The sequence below is a fragment of the Salmo salar genome, chromosome 27, assembly GCF_965601325.2.
Source record: "Salmo salar chromosome 27, fSalSal1, whole genome shotgun sequence".
Taxonomy (NCBI): Eukaryota; Metazoa; Chordata; class Actinopteri; order Salmoniformes; family Salmonidae; genus Salmo; species Salmo salar.
In genome coordinates, this window is record NC_138317.1 from 15,545,217 (window position 1) to 15,553,807 (window position 8,591).

Genomic DNA, 8,591 nt, shown 5'->3' on the forward strand with positions numbered 1-8,591 from the left:
TCACTCTTCATGACATTCTGGAGTATATGCATATTGCCATCATACAAACTGAGGCAGCCGACTTTGTGAAAATTAATATTTGTGTCATTCTCAACTTTTGGCCACGACTGTAGATGAACACATACAAATGTATCTTTCTGCGCATATAAAGTGAGGTCCATCCTACCATTTGGTACAATGTGCAATGGTGGGTGAAAATCTGATTATAATCCTAACACTTAACCCTAACCCGGTGATTAGCATGAGAAAGAGACAGAGGTATAGGGGACGTAGGTCGGGGTGCCTTGTAAGGATTCGTCGGCGAGTAGGTAATCTGCCTCTACCATTGCATTTTGTTTATTAGCTATATGTAATCATTGTGTCAATGAGCTCAAAATCACTTGTACAATGAGATGGGTGTTTAAAACTAGTTGATTACAGTATATTATTGTACAATTACGAGGTACTATTGGTGCTACAAAACAAGTAAACCAGAAGTCATTATTCTTAAAAATGATTTTTTCAGAGACTATATTAAATGTACACCACATAATAAAACACTTCATGAAAAATTTTACAAAATAAAATTTTACAAAATAATTTCAAAATAAGTCAAGATTTTGGCATACCATATATAAGGCATAGGCCACTGAAATTTCTATTACTGTAACTAATAGTAACTCGTGGCAGTTTTCTAGAGCTTCCTTCCATCAACGATATGCTCAGTTCCAGTGACATAGGCAGACTCGTCTGAGGCCAGGTAGACACAGAGGTGTGCCACCTCCTTGGCAGTGCACATTCGTCCCGTCTTCTGTCTTGCTATGAAGTCTTTTAGGGCCTGTTCTGGACTAGGCTGAGCCTGGATTCTCCCCCTCAGAGATAGGGTGTCCACGGTCCCAGGACATACGCAGTTACAGCGAATGCCTTGCTCGAGAAAATTGGTTGCTATAGATTTGGTGAGCCCAATGACAGCAGCCTTGGAGGTGCTGTTCACGCATCGATTAACCACACCTTTTATACTGGAGGCCACAGACGCCATGTTAATGATATTCCCAGACTTCTTGGCCAACATCTTGGGCAGGAAAGCCCTGTTCATGAGGTACATGCTGCGGACGTTGACGTTCATGGTGAAGTCCCAGTCCGCCTCCTCGCAATCCAGGAAGGAGCCATGATGGACAAATCCGGCAACATTGAACAGCACATCTATGTGGTCAAACTCCTTGGCCAGCGCTTCCACTTGGTCCTTCTTGGTTACATCCACCACCTTAGTCTTGATACCAGGGTGGCCATCCAGTTCCTTCAGCTTCTCTCCATTGATATCTGTTGCGGTGACTTGAGCTCCTTCTTTGGCAAAGGCAATGGCTGCAGCTCTTCCAATGCCCTGGGCTCCTGCTGACAACACAATGACTTTCCCATCCAGGCGGCCCACGATGATGCAGTGTTTAATTCTACAGGCAATTTAACGCTCTGCAACGACAACAGACCATGAACTACCATCACTTCTATTAGCCAACATACAATCATTGGATAACAAAATAGACAAACTATGATCATGAATATGCTACCAACGGGACATTAATAACTGTAATATCTTATGTTTCATAGAGTCGTGGCTGAACGACAACATGAATAACATACAGCTGGCGGGGTTTACACTGTATCGGCAACATAAACAGCCCCCTCCGGTAAGACAAGGGGTGGCGGTCTGTGGATATTTGTAAACAACAGCTGGTGCACGAAATCTAGTAGTAAGGAAGTCTCAAGGTTTTGCTCGCCTGAGGTAGAGTATATTATGATAAGCTTTAGACCACACTATTTTCCAAGAGAGTTTTCATCTATATTCTTCATAGCTGTCTATTTACCACCACAAACCGATGCTGGCACTAAGCCGGCTGTAACTATCGTCTGGAAGAGAGGACCAAGATGCAGCGTGGTAAGTGGTCATAATTATATTTAATGAAACACTTTAAAACAAACAAGAAAACAAAAGCCAACAGTTCTGCCAGGTGAACACACACAAGACAGAAAACAACTACACACAAAACCCCAAAGGAAAACAGGCTGCCTAAGTATGACTCCCAATCAGCGACAACGATGTACAGCTGTCCCTGATTGAGAGCCATACCAGGCCAAAACAAAGAAATACAAAAACATAGAAAAAAGGACATAGAATGCCCACCCAAATCACACCCTGACCAAACCTAAATAGAGACATAAAAAGGCTCTCTCAGGTCATGGCAATTACATTACATTTTTACATTTTAGTAATTTAGCAGATGCTCTTATCCAGAGCAACTTACAGCATTGAATGCATCCATTTCATTTGATTTCATGCATTTTTATGTTTTACTGGCCCCCCCGTGGGAATCGAACACACAACCCTGGCGTTGCAAACACCATGCTCTACCAACTGAGCCACAGGGAAGGTCGGCACTCAATGAGCTGTATACGGCCATGAGCAAAAAGGAAAACGCTCATTAAGAGGCGCCGCTCCTAGTGGCCGGGGACTTTAATGAAGGGTAACTTAAATCCATTTTACCTCATTTCTACCAGCATGTTAAATGTGCAACCAGAGGAAAAAATACTCTTGACCACACTTACTCCACACACATTGAGATGCATACAAAGCTCTCCCTCGCCTTCTATTTGGCAAATCTGACCATAATTCTATTCTCCTGATTCCTGCTTAAAAGCAAAAAGTAAAGCAGGAAGCAACAGTGACTGACAATAAAGAAATGGTCACTGCTGACAGGAATCCCTGTAACGCTCCTGCCTCAACTCCAGATTGTCCAGAATGCAGCTGTCAGAATAATCTCACACACCACACAAAATAAAACACATCACCCCTGTTTTATTCAACCTCCAATGGCTGCCTGTTCAATATAGGATCAAATTCCAGATCCTTCTGCTCACTTTTAAAGGTCCAAAGGTGATTCACCTCAATACATATGCCAACTTCTAAAGAACTATTCCCCAGCACGCACCCTACGATCATTAGGCTCAAACAGCCTGGTCATATCAGCCACAACCCTTCACAGAGTGACAGGAGCTCCTCACATGTGGCCCCTCAGCACCGGAACAGTCTAGCTTAGGGGTCACCAAACGGTTGATCGGTATGGACTGGTCGATCTCCAAAGCCTTTCTAGTTGATCACCAAATATTTATAAAAAAACAACAACAAAGCCTTGCGTTCCTTTTTTTGTATTCGTTTCGCACTAGGTGGTAGGTACACTTGATTCAGCAGCGCTAGCGCCTGGAAGGCAAAATGTTTCCATTCTGAATCATTTAATGTGTCTGAAGGTAGGACTCAACATACCTGGCAGGCCCAGAGAGCAAATCAATTGCACCTATTCACTCTTAGAAAAAAGGGTTCCAAAAGGGTTCTTTGGCTGTCCCCATAGGAGAACCCTTTTTGGTTCCAGGTAGAACCCTCTGTGGAAAGGGTTTTACATGGAAACCAAAAGATTTCTACCTAGAACCAAATATGTTTCTTCAAAGGGTTCTCCTATGGGGACAGCCAAAGAATCCTTTTAGGTTTTAGATAACACCTTTTCTAAGCGTGCAAGCCTACAGCTGGCCAATTCGATAGCTCAGATCACTGTGTCTGCACATTTTCCTCGCGCCATAGAGTGGAAAAAGAAGCCTTGAATGCACAGGATAGTTAATTCTGAGATTTCAATACTTTTAAAACCATGACTAGAAAGAGATCAACGAATCCAACAAATAGACGCTGTTTTTATGTGTAAGTTCTTGTTTAAGTTTTTATTCAGCACTGTCAACACTTTGTTCTACACCTTTATAAACCAAAAAAATGCGCATTCTCCCTACTTCCACACATTACAACCATCACTGCAGGTGCAATGAATGAGTATAGCAAAGTGTTCCAATTACATTTACGTCATTTAGCAGACGCTCTTATCCAGAGCGACTTACAAATTGGTGCATTCACCTTATGATATCCAGTGGAACAACCACTTTACAATAGTTCATCTATATCTTTTTGGGGGGGAGGGTAGGGGGGAGGGTTAGAAGGATTACTTAATCCTATCCCAGGTATTCCTTAAAGAAGTGGGATTTCAGGTGTCTCCGGAAGGTAGTGATTGACTCCGCTGTCCTGGCGTCGTGAGGGAGCTTGTTCCACCATTGGGGTGCCAGAGCAGCGAACAGTTTTGACTGGGCTGAGCGGGAACTGTGCTTCCGCAGAGGTAGGGAGGCGAGCAGGCCAGAGGTGGATGAACGCAGTGCCCTTCTTTGGGTGTAGGGACTGATCAGAGCATGAAGGTACGGAGGTGCCGTGCCCCTCACAGCTCCGTAGGCGAGCACCATGGTCTTGTAGCAGATGCGAGCTTCAACTGGAAGCCACTGGAGTGTGCGGAGGAGCGGGGTGACGTGAGAGAACTTGGGAAGGTTGAACACCAGACGGGCTGCGGCGTTCTGGATGAGTTGTAGCGGTTTAATGGCACAGGCAGGGAGCCCCGCCAACAGCGAGTTGCAGTAATCCAGACGGGAGATGACAAGTGCCTGGATTAGGACCTGCGCCACTTCCTGTGTGAGGCAGGGTCGTACTCTGTGAATGTTTTGGAGCATGAACCTACAGGATCGGGTCACCGCCTTGATGGTAGTGGAGAACGACAGGGTGTTGTCCAGGGTCACGCCAAGGCTCTTAGCACTCTGGGAGGAGGACACAATGGAGTTGTCAACCGTGACGGCGAGATCATGGAACGGGCAGTCCTTCCCTAGGAGGAAGAGCAGCTCCGTCTTGCCGAGGTTCAGCTTGAGGTGGTGATCCGTCATCCACACTGATATGTCTGCCAGACATGCAGAGATGCGATTCGCCACTTGGTTATCAGAAGGGGGAAAGGAGAAGATTAATTGTGTGTCATCTGCGTAGCAATGATAGGAGAGACCATGTGAGATATGACAGAGCCAAGTGACTTGGTGTATAGCGAGAATAGGAGAGGGCCTAGAACTGAGCCCTGGGGGACACCAGTGGTGAGAGCACGTGGTACGGAGACGGATTCTCGCCACGCCACCTGGTAGGAGCGACCTGTCAGATAGGACGAGAGGGTGGAGAGGAGGATCTGATGGTTCATAGTATCAAAGGCAGCAGATAGGTCTAGAAGGATGAGAGCAGAGGGGAGAGAGTTAGCTTTAGCAGTGCGGAGAGCCTCCGTGACACAGAGAAGAGCGGTCTCAGTTGAATAACCAGTCTTGAAACCTGACTGATTTGGATCAAGAAGGTAATTCTGAGAGAGATAGCAAGAGAGCTGGCCAAGGACAGCATGCTCAAGAGTTTTGGAGAGAAAATGAAAGAAGGGACACTGGTCTGTAGTTGTTGACATCGGAGGGATCGAGTGTAGGTTTTTTGAGAAGGGGTGCAACTCTCGCTCTCTTGAAGACGGAAGGGACGTAGCCAGCGGTCAAGGATGAGTTGATGAGCGAGGTGAGGTAAGGGAGAAGGTCTCCGGAAATGGTCTGGAGAAGAGAGGAGGGGATAGGGTCAAGCGGGCAGGTTGTTGGGCAGCCGGCCGTTACAAGTCGCAAGCTTTCATTTGGAGAGAGAGGGGAGAAAGAGGTCAAAGCATAGGGTAGGGAAATGTGAGCAGGACCAGCGGTGTCGTTTGACTTAACAAACGAGGATCGGATGTCGTCAACCTTCTTTTCAAAATGGTTGACAAAGTCATCCGCAGAGAGGGAGGGGGGGGGGGAGGATTCAGGAGGGAGGAGAAGGTGGCAAAGAGCTTCCTAGGGTTGGAGGCAGATGCTTGGAATTTAGAGTGGTAGAAAGTGGCTTTAGCAGCAGAAGACTGACCATCAATCATGTAAAAACAATAGAAGTAAATTATTATGTGCTTCAAGTAATACAGCAAATTAGCCATTACTAGTGTGATCATATGCATATTTATTTACACATATATAAAACCTATTTGGTAGATCTCGGCTTGCATATTGACTCAAAGTGACCTTGACTCAGAAAAGATGACCACTGCTCTAGCTGTACATGTCAAGGAGGCAGCTTCAATTTCCTAATTTAAAAAAACAACTAAAGACATACCCATTCATGCTAGCTTTAATGCTTGATTGCTTTATTGCCTTCAAGTGTCACACCCTGATCAGTTTCACTTGTCCTCGTTATTGTCTCCCTCATGGTGGCGCGTGTTTTCCCCAGTGTATTTATCCCTGTTTCCTGTCTCTCTGTGCCAGTTCGTCTTGTATGTTTCCAAGTCAACCAGGGGTTTTCCCGTTTTCCTGCTTTTTGCATTCTCCTTTTTCTAGTCTTCCTGGTTTTGACCCTTGCCTGTTTCTGGACTTTGTACCCGTCTGCCTGACCATTCTGCCTGCCTTGACCACGAGCCTGTCTGCCACTCTGTACCTCCTGGACTCTGGTCTTGTTTTGCCCTTTTGCCTGTCCACGACCATTCTCTTGCCTACCCCTTTGGATTAATAAACATTGTAAGACCCCAACCATCTGCCTCCTTTGTCTGCATTTGGGTCTCGCCTTGTGCCTTGATAGTACGAACTGGCCATGACAGACCCAGCAGACTTGGACCAGCTCCGCCAAGCTGTCTCCCTGCAGGGAGCCATTCATTGGTAGTCATCAAGCGTTGCTACAGGGCCTTTTGGAAGGGCTCAGTTCCTTGATGGAACGCCACGACCATGGGTTAACCTCTATGGGCTAGGTGGGACTCTTGCGTCCCACCTACTCAACAGCCAGTTGAATCCTGTGGCGCGTTATTCAAATACCTTAGATATGATATTACTTCAATTTTTCAAAAATATGACTATTTTACACCATTTTAAAGATAAGACTCTCGTTAATCTAACCACACTGTCCAATTTCAAAAAGGCTTTACAACGAAAGCAAAACATTAGATTATGTCAGCAGAGTACCGAGCCAGAAATAATCAGACACCCATTTTTCAAGCTAGCATATAATAAGCTTTTCGGTGAAAGCACATTTTGCAATATTCTCAGTAGATAGCCCGGCATCACAGGGCTAGCTATTTAGACACCCAGCAGGTTTAGCACTCATCAAAGTCAGATTTACTATAAGAAAAATGTTATTACCTTTGTTGTCTTCGTCAGAATGCGCTCCCAGGACTTCTACTTCAATAACAAATGTTGGTTTGGTTCAAAATAATCCATCGTTATATCCAAACAGCGGCGTTTTGTTCGTGCGTTCTAGACACTATCCTAAAGGGTAAATAAGGGTGACGAGCATGGCGCAATTCGTGACAAAAGAATTCTAAATAATCCATTACCGTACTTCGAAGCATGTCAACCGCTGTTTAAAATCAATTGTTATGCCATTTTTCTCATAAAAAAGCGATAATATTCCGACCGGGAATCTGCGTTTAGATAAACAGACAAAGGAAAAGAAAGCATTCAGTCGAAGCGGGCGTGCGCCTAAGCCCATAGTACTCTGAGTGGCCACTTGCCAAAAGCGATAAAGTGTTTCAGCCAGAGCCTGCCTCGATATCGTTCAACTTTTTCCCGGGCTCTGAGACCCTATGGAAGATGTAGGAAGTGTCACGTTATTGCACAGATCCTGAGTCTTCAATAAAAAGAGCCAAGATGAAACACTACTTCTCAGACAGGCCACTTCCTGCTTGAAATCTTCTCAGGTTTTGGCCTGCCATAGGAGTTCTGTTATACTCACAGACACCATTCAAACAGTTTTAGAAACTTTAGGGTGTTTTCTATCCAAAGCCAATAATTATATGCATATTCTAGTTACTGGGCAGGAGTAGTAACCAGATTAAATCGGGTACGTTTTTTATCCAGCCGTGTCAATACTGCCCCCTAGCCCTAACAGGTTCAAGGCTATTATGGAGCAAATGGGAGTTAGCTCAGACTTTCTGCCACCTCTGGAAAAAACCCAATCACTTAGTAATGTTTTTCCCTATCTATGGATAGTTGGTACAGTCTATCCCGACTCCCGTGAACCCCGCTTACCTCCTCCAGAACGATATTCTGGGAATCCTGGTGCCTGCCGGGGTTTGCTTTCTCACTGCTCGCTTATTTTTGAGCTACAGCGATCTTCGTTTTCTTCAGACTGATCTAACGTCAGGAAGGACGCTCTCCTGGGCTACGGCATTTTGGGAACAACAATCTGCCATTTACGGGCATTTGGAGGAATTCATGGCAGAGGTGAGAAGTTGAGTCTCCGGTATCCAGGACAAAGGCTGCCAGCAAACTGCTTGATTTACGTCAAAACTCCCGTATTGTGGCAGACTACACAGTGGACTTTTGCACGTTGGAATCCGGAGTCTCTTTTCGATACTTTTCTGCACGGATTATCTGAGGAGGTTAATGATGAGCTAGCTGCTCGGGAACTGCCGGTGGACCTTGACTCCCTTATCGCCTTAACCATTAAAATTGATGGACGCCTAAGGGATCGCAAGACTGAGAGGAGGTCTGGTCTAGGGCACACTCGTGCACCCGATATGGTGCGAAGGCAGCTCTTCCGAGCAGAGTCGAAGCCACCCGAGCTCTCTCGTGAATCTACGACGGGTGAGTTGGATACTCCTGAGCCTATGCAGTTGGGAATAACTAGGCTATCAGTTTGGGAGCGCTCACGGAGGATGAATAATAACTATTGTCTGTACTGT

At 45.5% G+C, this 8,591-nt stretch overlaps 1 pseudogene; it reads right to left on the minus strand.

The window, feature by feature from the left end:
• Nucleotides 1–673: 673 nt before the first annotated feature.
• LOC106588253 (dehydrogenase/reductase SDR family member 6 pseudogene) lies at nt 674–1,438 on the minus strand (annotated as a pseudogene).
• Nucleotides 1,439–8,591: the final 7,153 nt, after the last annotated feature.